The 13167-nt window shown below is 46.6% G+C and overlaps 1 long non-coding RNA gene across 1 annotated transcript; it reads left to right on the forward strand.

The window, feature by feature from the left end:
- The first annotated feature begins 9826 nt into the window (after nucleotides 1-9826).
- LOC109301717 lies at nucleotides 9827-11403 on the forward strand. Its single transcript, XR_002098581.1, has 3 exons — nucleotides 9827-9837; nucleotides 10327-10330; nucleotides 11283-11403. It is a non-coding gene; the product is annotated as an uncharacterized LOC109301717 (long non-coding RNA).
- The last annotated feature ends 1764 nt before the right edge of the window (nucleotides 11404-13167 follow it).

A 13167-nucleotide genomic window follows, 5' to 3' on the forward strand; every position in this document is an offset into this window, starting at 1 on the left:
GTCAAATATGCCAGGACTAGATCACAAATTTCCTAACGATTGCCGTGGCCGTCCAGCATATCAATAGCAATCTGTAGCCCATATGTGATCTAGGCTGAAAGACAAATTTATAAAGCACAAGGCTACATTTCGCATTTGAAGAGGAGAGCGGGTGGATGCTAACACCGTCATTAAAGCTGCACAATAGACCTCGAGATAAGTGATGTCTGACTACACTGTTGTCAAAATTTGGACAGGAAAGAGCAATCGGAAAGGTCAAATGAGGTCATCAATCCACCACCCAAATCAGATAAGTATCCAAGAAATGTATTCTTCACACAGGCTTTTTATCATTTACTTTTCGATTTGCCGCAGGGAAAATTTACTCTTTAATAAGTTTAGTCCTTTCATTTACTATTTATAAGGCTAATTGTATCAGAACAATGTCTGTTTTCCAGTTCCAGATGCCTATTTCATAATTTATCTTAAATCAGTGCGGCATTGCCAAAATAACTTGGGGAAATCAGAACAATGTCATCCAGGGGTGAGGACAATAATAAAACAGAAGCATCCCCTTGCTCTGGGCTTTCGGTAGTAACCCACCCACTTCCCTTCCCTGCAGAAGACGCACCTCCTTAGGTGCTACCCCATGTTACCTGCTTAGGGACAGGTAGGGGTAATCAAGCAGGATACCCCAAAGGGGGGAAAGAGGGAAGAGGATATTCAGGGATATAGCCTTGCACCTACTTATCCATAATCAGCACTGCTCGAAGAATAGCAGTCAGTTTTGCCCAAGACTGTATAGACTCCACGTTCCTTTAAATATTTAACTCTATCTTCACCGGGGGTCCATCCTCCCATCATTTTCAATCAGAACTCCCCATTGACTTCAGAGCCGGTCCAGACAATTTTGAATACTCCAAAAACATTAAATTAGATCTATTTCAAGGTGATTGATCACATACGCTGCTGCAGAGCACATCCTATTGCTGTTTTTAAAGCATGGTATTCTAATGCTGCATCCTAATAACATGCACAGAGGAGATCTGCAGGTCCCATTATTACATTAAATTAAAATTCATTGTATTGGATACATTTCTAAATGTAATATATTTGCACTGCCAGCAAAACAGCAAGAGTCCATCTAGCACAAGCTGCTGTGTATTATATTAGCTACATTGATTTGTACACGGAGAATGTACAAACTGATGACACATTGTACTCTAACATTATAACTAAAATGCCAATAAAATGTAATATAGTGTGAAGAAATGCAATTTGCTCTCAGCTGCATTAATAGTTGGACTCCAGGTTGACCCAGGTAAAAAGGTACGTGTTGGCTAATTTTCTCAGGATTATGCAGCCAGGGTTGATTTGAGCACATATTGCTTGAGTGTATATTAACTTTAGTGAGTCTACATGTAGTCTGAGTTTGTCAAGGCCAAAGGTGAAGGGATACTTAATTTCCCAAAGGGTGCATCTCCTGTCCACTGCTGTAAAGTTTTGTCATCACTGTTATTATGAACCCCTAATTTCGAGCTGTGGGTTACCCATGCCCTCACCGGATCTCGCTCATGCACACAAAAGAATGCCATGAATTCAAAAGCTCGTCAAACTTTTTCCCAACCATGCAGCTGGTCCAGTAAAAGATATCACACATAAATTCATGCCAGCTCCATATCAACACGGTACGTAAACCTGGGCTGAACATCAGTCTGCTGAGTAGTCCCATTGATTTAAGATTTCCTTCAAAGTAAAAACATCTTCCCTCACTTGATGAATTTAAATAACTCATCTAAAAGCAAAGCACTGAGGCTTCAACCCTGCGCTGGCTTTTATAGATGCAGGCCTGTCTAGGTGCAGCGTTTCCTTTGAGTGAGTACTTGGTCAGAGCACAAGGGCAGCATGGCCTGGGAGGTAAGGAAGCATCTTGACCCCTCTTCTAAATGGTCTGTATTTTTGCCTAGTTTTAGGATCTGTGATCACTTTCAGCCACAATTTTTTCAAAAACCACTAAGATTAGAAACTGAACTTGTAGGGCATGGAAGGGCTGGAAAATCCAGCTTCCCTTTTCTAATCTACTACCGTTTCCCATATCTAATCTAATCTAATCCAGTCACTTTTCTAATCCTACTGCTTTGCTTTGCAAAGTGCTGAACCTGGAAAATCACATCCGTCTGAACATCATCCTTTTTTCCCCCTGCCACTTCAATTCCAAGCTAGTCTTAATTAGCTACAATTTCCAGAACCCAGGCCCCATTTTGCATGCCAGTGGTGCTGAGTGCTTCGGCCCCACAGGCCAGATGAATCACACAGGGCTGGTCCACAAGCCGCATCTGAACCTTCACTTCTGGATCAGGCCCATGCGGCCTCATCTTGCCCTTGCATGCCAGGATCAGGCCCTGCAGCACCCACCCCCATGTGCCAGGATCCAGCCCTGCTGCCCCACACTACCTCTGCCCAGCCCCATGTGCCAGGATTAGGCCCTGGGTCCCCACACTGGCTCAGCCCAGCCCCATGTGCAAAATGAATGGCGCAGGTCCAGTCCATGGGCTGCATCTGCCTCCATGCGCACTGATAGGACCCACGTGGCCTCTGCTGGCCCCCACACATCAGGATTGGGCCCCAGGGCCCCACACTACCTCTGCCCAGCCCTGCATGCCAGGATCAGGCTCTGGAGCCCCACCCACGGACCCCCCCTTCCCCCAGTCCCCCCCTCTACCTCCATCCACACATGCTGGGATCGGGCTCAGGCCTGACAATGCCTCCACCCAGCCCTGCATACTGGGATCAGAATCAGGCCCTGGGGTTCCCATCTCATCATGTGCCAAGATTGGGGCTTGTGCCACCTCTTTGCACCAGGATTGGATCCTGGGGCCCTGTGCTACCCTTGCCCAGCCCCTCACACCAGAATCAGGCCCTGGGACCCTGCACCCCCATGTGCTCTGGGACCATGCACCATCTCCCCTGACCCTGCACGCTAGGATTGGGATCGGGCCCTGGGGCCCCCCAGGTCCCTGCTCAGCCCCACACCAGATGGCCCCACACTGCCCAATCAAGTCATGGCCCACAGGGAGCCTCGCAGACCAGATGACACAGGTTCGTCGCAGGTAGATCCTGCCTGACAAACCGTATAGCCTTTTATGACCAGGTCACGCCCTGCCTTGACACAGGAGCGGAGGTCGATGTCATCTACCTGGATTTTAGGAAGGCCTTCGACACAGTTTTGCATCCTGTTCTCATAGGGAAGCTAACAGGCTGTGGTGTGGATGCCTACACAGTCGGGGGGTGGCCAACTGGCTCAGGGACCGCACCAGAGGGTGGTGGTGGACGGGTCGTTCTTGGCCTGGAAGGAGGTGGGCAGTAGGGTCCTGCAGGGTTCAGTCCTTGGGCCGGTATTGTTTAATATCTTCATCAGTGATTTGGATGAGGGTGTGGTGAGCACCCTTTCCAAGTTCGCAGATGATACCAAATTATGGGGCAAAGTGAATACACCGGAGGGCAGAGAGCAGTTACAGGCCGACCTGGACAGGTTAGATCAATGGGTGGAACAAAATAGGATGCAGTTCAACAAAGATAAATGTAAGGTACTCCACCTAGGAAGGAGGAATCCCCTGCACACCTACAGGTTGGGGGATGGATGTCCTCCTCAGCAGCTCAGAGGCTGGGAGAGATCTTGTAGTCATAGTTGACTCCAAGACGAACATGAGCCAGCAGTGCAACAAGGCCATCAACAAAGCCAATTGCACCTTGTTGTGTATTAGCAGATGCATGACCAACAGATCGAGGGTGTTGATGCTCCCCCTCTATACAGCACGGATCAGGCTGCACCTGGAGCACTGTATCCAGTTTTGGGCACCGCACTTCAGGAGGGACACGGAGAATCTGGAGAGGGTTCAGAGGAGGGCCACCCGCATGATTAGTGGTCTCCATGAAAGACCCTATGAGGAGAGGTTGAGAGATCTGGATCTCTTCAGCCTATACAAAAAACAGCTGAGGGGTGACCTTGTGACCACCTATAAATTTTGGACTTTGCTGGAAGAAAGAAGCATAGGAAAGTGGAGAACACTGACACTTTGTCTCCTGTGAAACTAAAGCAGCTTTACGCCAGAGACGGGAAAGAAATGACTGAGAACAAGCAGTGCTGCAAAGCAGGTGACATCCATGTAATAATGTTCAGTGTTTTATGACATACTGAGACCCACCCACCACCACTGCTGCAGCTGTCCCCAGCTGAGCCCAGCCCCCTGAAAAGCCCCACTGGAGTGAGGCTGGAGCAACTCTGGAGCTCCCTTGCCCCAGGGGCAGCTGGACAGAGAGATCAGCAGGTGGGGAAGGAGAAAAATGGGAGAGAAGAGGAGAGGAAGGGACATGAGGTGCTGCTGTGCATAAATAGATGGGGTGGGGTGCTGAGAAGAGCCAGGGGGAGAGTCTTACTTGACTCTGGCAATTAAACACATCTCTGGCTGCTGCCCAGAGAGTCTCTACGCCAGCTGTGGTCTGCCCATGCCAGGGAATGGGGGAAGCTGGGAGTAGGGGTGCACCCCCCTGTCCCCCACAATGCCAGCTGCTGCTCATGCAACCCCCTTTACAAAATCCTGGATCTGCCCATGATTACCATCATCCCAAGTAACTGGGTTCACAAGTTCCTTCTCCCTCCCCAGAACTGTCTCTCACCACCTCTCCTGATGAATGAATCCTCACTTCATGGTCCCATCCATAGTTTAGCTCTTTGTCCATTTGTTTGAGAGTTAGTGGAGTCCTGAGCCCTGATCCTGTCTCCCTTGAGGACGCTCAGTGCTGTTACTCCAGGCTGTGGTTCGTATGGCACTAATGCCAATAGTCAGGCTGACTGGGAAGGAGAACCAGACCTCAGCAGAGAAGGGGAGAGGCCTTTTCACCACTCTAAGTCTTCAGGTGGATATGACTGAGTGCGTCTATGGTGCTGACACCTTCTGTGGCCTCTTAGCGTTTGCACATGCCAGATCCCATATACTTTGGGAGTTGGACAGACCCTGAGTATTTTGAACTCACCAAATCTGCCCTTTGGGCAGGGGGCTGGACTCGATGATCTTCTGAGGTCCCTTCCAGCCCTAATGTCTATGAAATCTATGAAATCCCAATAACTAGGACAAAATGAGTCTGTCATTTGAGGAACTTCACCCTGTCACAGCAACAATTGGGCATTAAATGATTCTCCTAACCATAACCATTCAGAGGTCATCCACACAGCTATTAAATACACACAACGGAAACTCTTACTAGAGATGAAATCACGCTAATAAGACAATTCTAGAAACCCTCCCAGTTTCCCATAGCAAGGTCACCCCAGGACAATCAAAAACTGCTTCTAATGCTTCACTAATGGCTTGGATAAATATTTAAACTGCATATTAGATTTGGCACTAACTACATACAATGCACCTGGATCCGTGCAAGAATTGTAATACTTGGCTCTCATGTAGTGCTTTTCACATTCAAAGCACTGCAGAAACATTAGCATTGCAGTCCTCACAATGTGCCTGTGAGCTAGGTAAGTACTAGCAGATCCAGAGTTTGGCCTGAGTTACAGTTGCTGAAACTGAGGCAAAGAAGTAACTTAGCTAACCATGGCAAAACTCAGATAAAAATTCTGCTAGTCCTGGCTTTCAGCCCTGTGATCAGTCACTTCATCATTACCTTTTTAAGTTAATGCTCTACCCTGGGATGCGCCTGTGCATTAGTGGGCAGGTAAATAAATCTGGTAGGCAATACTGAGGCCATAGATAGGCTGCTGCAGCGGGACACAGAAGTGTGCTGCAGGGTCAGAAGATCAATGAAAAAAAAAAATTCAAAGGTCCATCCTGAGCTTGCATCCACCTAATATGACCAGGCAGGTGCCAGATAGCAAAAGGGGAGGATGCTATCTGTAGAAGGGCACCACAAATGCCTGTGTATTGTGCACTCAGGAGTCTGGCCAGGAGGATTATTACCATGGCAGTATGACCAGCTGCAGGAGCAGGCTTTGGCTCATCCTAAACAATCTCACAAGCTTCACGCAGCATCAGTGTAATCATTCCCACATTAGCAACATGATACTAATGCTGTGATTTATTAGACGTGTAATGCCAGCCATTGCATTGCACTCAACAGTCCATGAATATTGCCCTACACCCTCTTTGCCACATGCAGCAGGGTACACCAGGCAGAGGAGAGAGCCTGGCCCACCAGGAGCTCATTTGTCTAAGCACCTCATTTGCAAAGGCAGGTCTGAGCCAGATGACTTGATGAAGATATTTTTGTGCGTGATTCTAAATACATTGGAAGCCCTTCCTATTGATAGACGCACTTGCAGTATAAATAGTTACATCCTCTTCATTTAGCTCGGTGCTTTAATTAATATATAAATCAAACGCTTATAAAATTCGCAAATGCTTGGGAAGACGTAAAATTTAATTAGTTTGCCTACACAACTCCATATGTCAATTGTTAGCTCAATTACTCTTTGCCATGAAATACTGACTGCACATTTTCCATAGCGGTAATTTCCCAGCATCTCAGAGACATGGTTAATCAACACCCTGAACTCAACACACACACATAGGAGTTAAAGATGGGTGATAAGGAGATACGTTAATGACGTCACAGCCCAATTTTGCTTACCGCAAAACTGAACACCACCCCTGGTTGTAGCTGTGCTCCTTCATGGAGACTCTCCTTCCAGCCTGAATTGATGATCCATTTGGTGATCAAGGTGATTCAGGTGCCAGGATCCCATGAAAGGCACTGAGACATTGGCCCAAGTGGGGCTTTGCAGGGCAGGTAGCTGCAATGGCATGGCCATGAAGGGTTGGTGTGCTTCAGTGAGGGTCTCTACATGGGATCAGACAGCAGGAGAAGGAGCTGCGAGTGAGTAGGCACATTTTCCTGGCCTAAAGTCTCCAAAAAGGAGGCACAGGAGGAAAGCATCTGTTACACCTGGCCATGGTACAAGGGGCTTGTTTCTACACACAACATTTGTTGGACTCAGGCTTTGTCCATTGCAAAGCAACTGTCATCACAGAGGCTAAACAAATTCAGGAAATAATCAGAGCACCTCCCTCTCTCACCCCCCATTTTGGCTCTCAGTATGAGCTTCAGAGAAGCCCCGAGACACAGCACCAGCTCTACCTCTCTCATCCTTTCTGAGAACTCCCTCCTCATCCAGGCAGAGGGCTCCTGTTACTTCGGTCTCCTTCCCCCATTCCTGAATGCCACTTCGTTCACACACAGAGGCTAATTTTGATGCGCATCACCAGATCCCCTGCACTCTACTTGGAGCAACTGGGTAACATAGCTCAGCCAGCATGTCCTCCGCTGCGTGCTCCTGGAGTTGCTGGCGGCCTTGCCCAGTGTCTCCCTCTCTTACCTCCTTACCCCATGGACCAGCTGTTACTCCACAGAGTGGTTCACAGTCTCCCTCTCCCTTTGGAAATGAGAAGGAAACATTGGTACATACCCAGCTGGAGGACAACAGGCTACTCTGCTTCCAGAACCACCTCTCGGGTCCTGGCTGCATTTTCCTTGCATCCCTTCGTGGCCTTACTAACTTGCAAAACCTCCCCACCAGCCAAGATAGCCCTCCATCTGGCTGGCAGGAGGAAGTTTGATGGGAGGAGCTTGCAACTTTGGGACCTACTTCCATCCCTCACATCTCAAGACACAGCTCCTCTAGACAGCATCGGCCAGCTCTTTGGACTCCTCCAAGGAGTAGTGGGCACTGCCAGAGCTTCTCTGCTAAGTGTCTCCCTCTGGATCCTTCATATTGCATCTCAGCCTCCCTCCAATCCTTGTTTTCTCCTTATTCATCCCCTGTATTTAGGTGGACCCTAGCCTTATGGCCCTACCTTTCAAAGCAGGACTTTGACCCACCCAGCCCAGACTTTTCTCCCCTTATGCCTGCAATGGACACACCTGAACATCCTCCACTTCAAATCCACCTTAAAAGGACTACGCTGATGTGTCTGTCCCATACCACACCAGGTTTTGGATGACAGGATCTCCAATATAGGGACTTCCCCTCAGGCTGCTTCTCTGTTGTTCATTTTTTCCAGTTGAGAAGCACAATAAATACCTCCCAGGCTGTAGAAATAATCAGGAGCAAGCACTCATTAAAACAAAAACAAGTATGTAAAGCAAGGGAAGCGAAGGAGGCTGTCATCATTTATTACTGGTTTTCACTGGGCTCTGAAATGTGGTAGGCATTTCCAAAACCAATTGGAAAGATGAGTCTCTAATCCTTAAAATTTACAAAGGTTTAACCATGTGCCAATGATTACAACCCATCTGGCTCCAATAAGAGAAGACATAGTTATTTATGATTACTAATAATTATTTACATGATTTGTAAGAGCTCTATCATGTTGCATATTTGTGTCTGATCCTGCAAACAAGCACTTGCACATGATTAGTGCCCTGCAAGCTATAGTCTACTGCTAATAATGTAACACTACTACACAAAAAACTTATAACCAAGATCAAGGAGATGGCTGCTATCGAAATATGGCTAAAGAGACAGTTCCTTCTCTTGCAAACTAAAAAGACTCTAAAATATAACATCAGTGATGGGAAATCACCCCCAAGCTAATAAACAGAGATGATTGGCCCTGGGGTGTTACTTGTCCGAGGGAATGTCTGGGTGCTAAGAAGTGCTAATAGAGGCGGAGAGAGGGTGAGGAGGAACGGTAGACAAAGGGCAGTGAGGAGGAGGGAGATAGGGAAGAGGAGAGGATGAGATGGTAGGAGATGACAAGGGTTACACAAAGATCCTGTGGTTGCTGACTCAGGCAGGGTAGCAGGAAGAGGCGGTAGAGCTCTACAGGAGCTGATGGAAATGATGCACTAATATTTGCCCTCTATTTACATTAACAATATGTTCCAGCCCTGTGGTGATACCAGAATGAGTGATTAGCTCTGCTGGGTTTCATTGTCTAATTTAGACATGTTGATAACAGTCAAAATCCTAGTTTTGGGGGGGAAAGCAGAAAAAAAACTGACAACACTTTCAGTATTTTTGTGTTGTTGTCTTGATCAGCTTCCTCCATTGACCCGTTTCAAAAGCACCTTCCATGGGAGGATCTCGAACACTCACTGATCCTTGTAGGGTAAGCAAGTATCATTACAGGGCATGGTGTCCAATGTATCACCTGTCAAGTGCTCTAAAGGTTTTCTTTTTTCTGAGCTGCTCAGATCCACGGAGATAAATGCTATAAAGGGCCCCGTGACTCTGAAGTGACCCTTCCTCAGTTCTCTGCTCCAAGCACTGCACAACTGGCTACCCAGCAAACGGGGACCAGCTCTGTAAACCCTGCGCAGACAGACACCAGCCAGTCTGTGAGTTCAAAGAGCCAAGCCAGGCTTCGGCCTCATTCATATCGTGTCCAAAAGGGGTATCTGCTTCTCTCGCAGGACAAGTCTCCCCAGCATGTGTTATCTCCCTTTTCCCATTCTCTCTGCACACCTCAGCAGCCACTATCACGGGTGCACGTGTGAAGTGAACAAAAGTGAGTACAGTAGACCCCCGATTTACACGATTCTGACTTACACGTGTCTTGCATTTACAGGATTTTTTATTAGGGTCCGGACTGGAAATTGCCCCTCGAGATGCACGTCATTCACGTATATACATGAACACCTCACAAGATTTGCAGGTGGAATCAAGTGGAGCTGTGCCGCCATTGTGCCGCCATTGTGGTAGCAGCATCTCAGGATGCATAGGTGAGACACCGGACGCGCCTCCTAAAGGCGATTGCGCCGAGAAAAGGGGAAAAGAAGCTATGACTATGGTATATCTGGGGTATGCGACCCCTCACTATTCCATTATTTCCTAGGGGAAAAGTCGTCCTGACTTATGCGAATTTGACTTGCACCAAATTCCCCCGGAACGCAATACTTGTGTAAATCGGGGGTCTACTATACAAGAATACAGCACAATCAGACAAATCAACTATGTGCTGCCAATAGCAACAAAATCCAGGATAGGGCTCTCAAAGGGGCCAAAGTCACTGCATGTAGAAAAGCAAATCGCTATAATTAGTGGATTCAGTATGCAGAAACCTAGTTACTTCACTATCTTAAAGAAAAAATTGAAGGGGGATCTTGCAGGCTAAAAGTCATTTCCTTCTGTAACAAATAAAACCATAAAATAACACTGGTTAAAAAAAAGAATATGCTTTTTTATTTATTGATGCTGTTTGTTTATTTATTGCATTTTTTTTCTCATTTTACACAATAAAAAATAAACTATTAAGTTTCTCTCTTGGTCTATAACTAGTTTCTTATCACTTTCACTTTCAGAATCTCATGAACTAACTGGAAGAAGTGCAGCAGATGGGTTGCACACTGCAGCGATCTGACAATTTGTTTTCAAAATTGTTTAGATTGGGATTGTAAAATCATGGAAGCAGTCCTATTTGTTTCGGTTTGGACATCAAAGTTTGTGTGTTTCAGGTGCTAAAATCTGGGCCAAATTTGATATGACAGGGTCCATTTAAAAGAAAAATAGCATCACACAGAAGTTCTAGCTATACCAGATGCGTTATAAAATTTAAAAACTCTTCTTTAGTACCACTTTCACAGTCTGCTGAGTTTACAGTACATTTTGCCCTGTTTTAAGCAACTGCATAATAAATGAACGTGAACTGCCATGTTTCCCATATTATTATACTAATCAGTATTTGTGCTGGGGAAGGAAAGCCTAATGTCTTATTTTTATTTAATAAAAACAAGTTTTACTGAAGTAATCTTTGGTATTCATATGGCCCCTTCACTGCAGTATCTGAGACACTCACACTGATGTGATTATTCTTCCCACCCCATTCCAAGAAGTAGGCAACTGCTATTTTTGCAGGTGGGAAACTGAGGCATAGGATGAGTATGGGTCCAGATGTGGCATATTTACACTGGTGTGATTTACATCATTGTTGTACGCTGATGTAAGTTATACCAAGATCCAAAGTGAGTATCTGAACAGCTACTCTGGGCTCTCTCTACACAGAGCAGGCTGCTATTAATGCATCTCACCGTTAGATGGCAGAGGAACAGGCAATAATGTGTTTGTCTGGAGCACATGGCTCTCTCAGGATAGACTGAAAACACCTGGCATGTTCATTCTGATGTAAATTACACCAGTGTCACCTGACCCTTGATTTTTCATCGAGCAAGCCTACACCAGATTCAGAGAAGTTACATCAGGGTGGAACTGCACACCACATGCCTGCTTCTTTTTTACCTCTACGTAACAGGGTGCTAAGGTAGAAACCCTGTTACCTGGGAAATAGTTTCAGGAAGCAGGTAGCCAAAGGGGACAGGGTCATGAAAAGGAAAAGGTCGGCAGCCAACCAAGCCCCAGCTGATGAGGATTGGCAAACTGGGTGGAAATAAGGGAAATGAAAGCAGCTGCCACACTTAAAAGACAGGAGTTGAGGGACAAAACCTAGCCCTCTGAGCCCTTGGAGACAGAAAATAATACACGGCAGATGACATGCAGAACAGGAGCACGTAAGTCTGAGGGACTACGGGTCAATGGCTGACCGATGAGCAGCAGGGTGCCTACTCGAGGGGTCACAGGTGATGAGGGCAGCTGAAGACGGGCTCAGGGAGGACAAGCATTGGAAAAGGGAAACAGGGGAGGAAGACACGAGAGGTTCAGCAAGGTGGTGAAGAAACCACTCCCCTGCTAACGAGCAATAAGCACAGCCAATAAAGACTTGGTAACCAGCACTCAATAAATGTAACACCTTGTTAAACTACTATCTGGGCGGTCAATGATATTTCCTTCATTCAGGAAATAACTCTTATCATTTCTCCCATCTCAAGTCGTGGCAGGAAAGCTCTGAGTGAGGCTGAGGAGCCACATTCACCCTCCCACACTCAGCAAAAAGGTGAATTAAACCACTGTAAATGTATTATAGGCCTAATTCCTACAAAATTAATTGGAAGTCACACAGGGACTCAGTGTCAGAGCAAGGAACTGAATGTAAAGCTCCCAGATCCCATGCTAGCAGCCAAACCACTGGGCCAGCCTTCTTCTGTGAAGGTTAGCTGTTACCAACACCAGGTGTTTAACAAGAACCTAGTAAGATGCTGTCCCTGATGCCTACTCAATACTGCTCAATACTCATTCTATTTACTGAACAGTGAAAAACATTTGTAAAAGAAATTCCTCTTAAAAGGTTTTAAGGTCTTAACCCAGAGCATTTGCGCACTTGCTTATCTTGCCACCTGCGCATAGTCCCTGTGCTGTCTGGACAGCTACTTACATGTTTAAAGTTAAGCCCAGGTTTAAGTGCTTTGCTAGGTCAAAGCCCTCCTGTCTATTCCTAGTCGAGACTGAATCCATTCTGAAATAGATAGTCTCTCTCCTTTCTTTTCAGCTTTCTCCCCTCATTACTGCACTTGTCATTCATCTAATCTGCATAGGCAATTTTTTTCTAACCAGAGCACATTGACTTCAATCCTAGGGAAACTCCTCAATCCCAGGGAAACGCCTCAATCCTAGGGAAACTCTCTGAGAAGATCATCATGGAGCACATCTGCAATGGGCCAGCCTCAGGGATGATGCTTAAGGGCAACCAGCACGGTTTCATTAGGGGCAGGTCATGTCAGACCAATATGATTGCCTTTTATGATCGGGTCACAAAAGCATTGGATGCAGGTGTCGCCATGGATGTAGTCTTTCTGGACTTCAGCAAGGCCTTTGACACCGTCTCCCACCCCATCCTCATTAAAAAATTGGGCGACTGTGGCATTGATGCCTACACAGTCAGATGGATTGCAGATTGGCTGAAGGGTTGCACTCAGAGGTGGGTGGTGGACGGGTCATATTCAACCTGGGGAGAAGTGGGCAGTGGAGTCCCCCAGAGCTCGGTCCTTGGGCCTGCACTGTTCAATCTCTTTATCAGCGATTTGGACGACGGGGTGAAAAGCAACCCATTTAAATTCGCTGATGATACCAAAATTTGGGGTGAGGTGAGCACGCTAGAAGGGAGGGAAAGACGGCAGCAAGATCTGGATAGGTTACAGGGGTAAGCTAACAAAAACAGGATGCGTTTCAATACTGACAAGTATGACTGGACAGTATAAACCAGCAGCACACTTATAGAATGGGAAACTCCCTTCTTGAGAGCACGGAGGCAGAAAGGGATCTTGGAGTCATTATTGACTCCAAGA

The sequence above is a fragment of the Gavialis gangeticus genome, unplaced genomic scaffold (genome assembly GCF_001723915.1).
Source record: "Gavialis gangeticus isolate Ggan-Ray unplaced genomic scaffold, GavGan_comp1, whole genome shotgun sequence".
NCBI lineage: Eukaryota > Metazoa > Chordata > Crocodylia > Gavialidae > Gavialis > Gavialis gangeticus.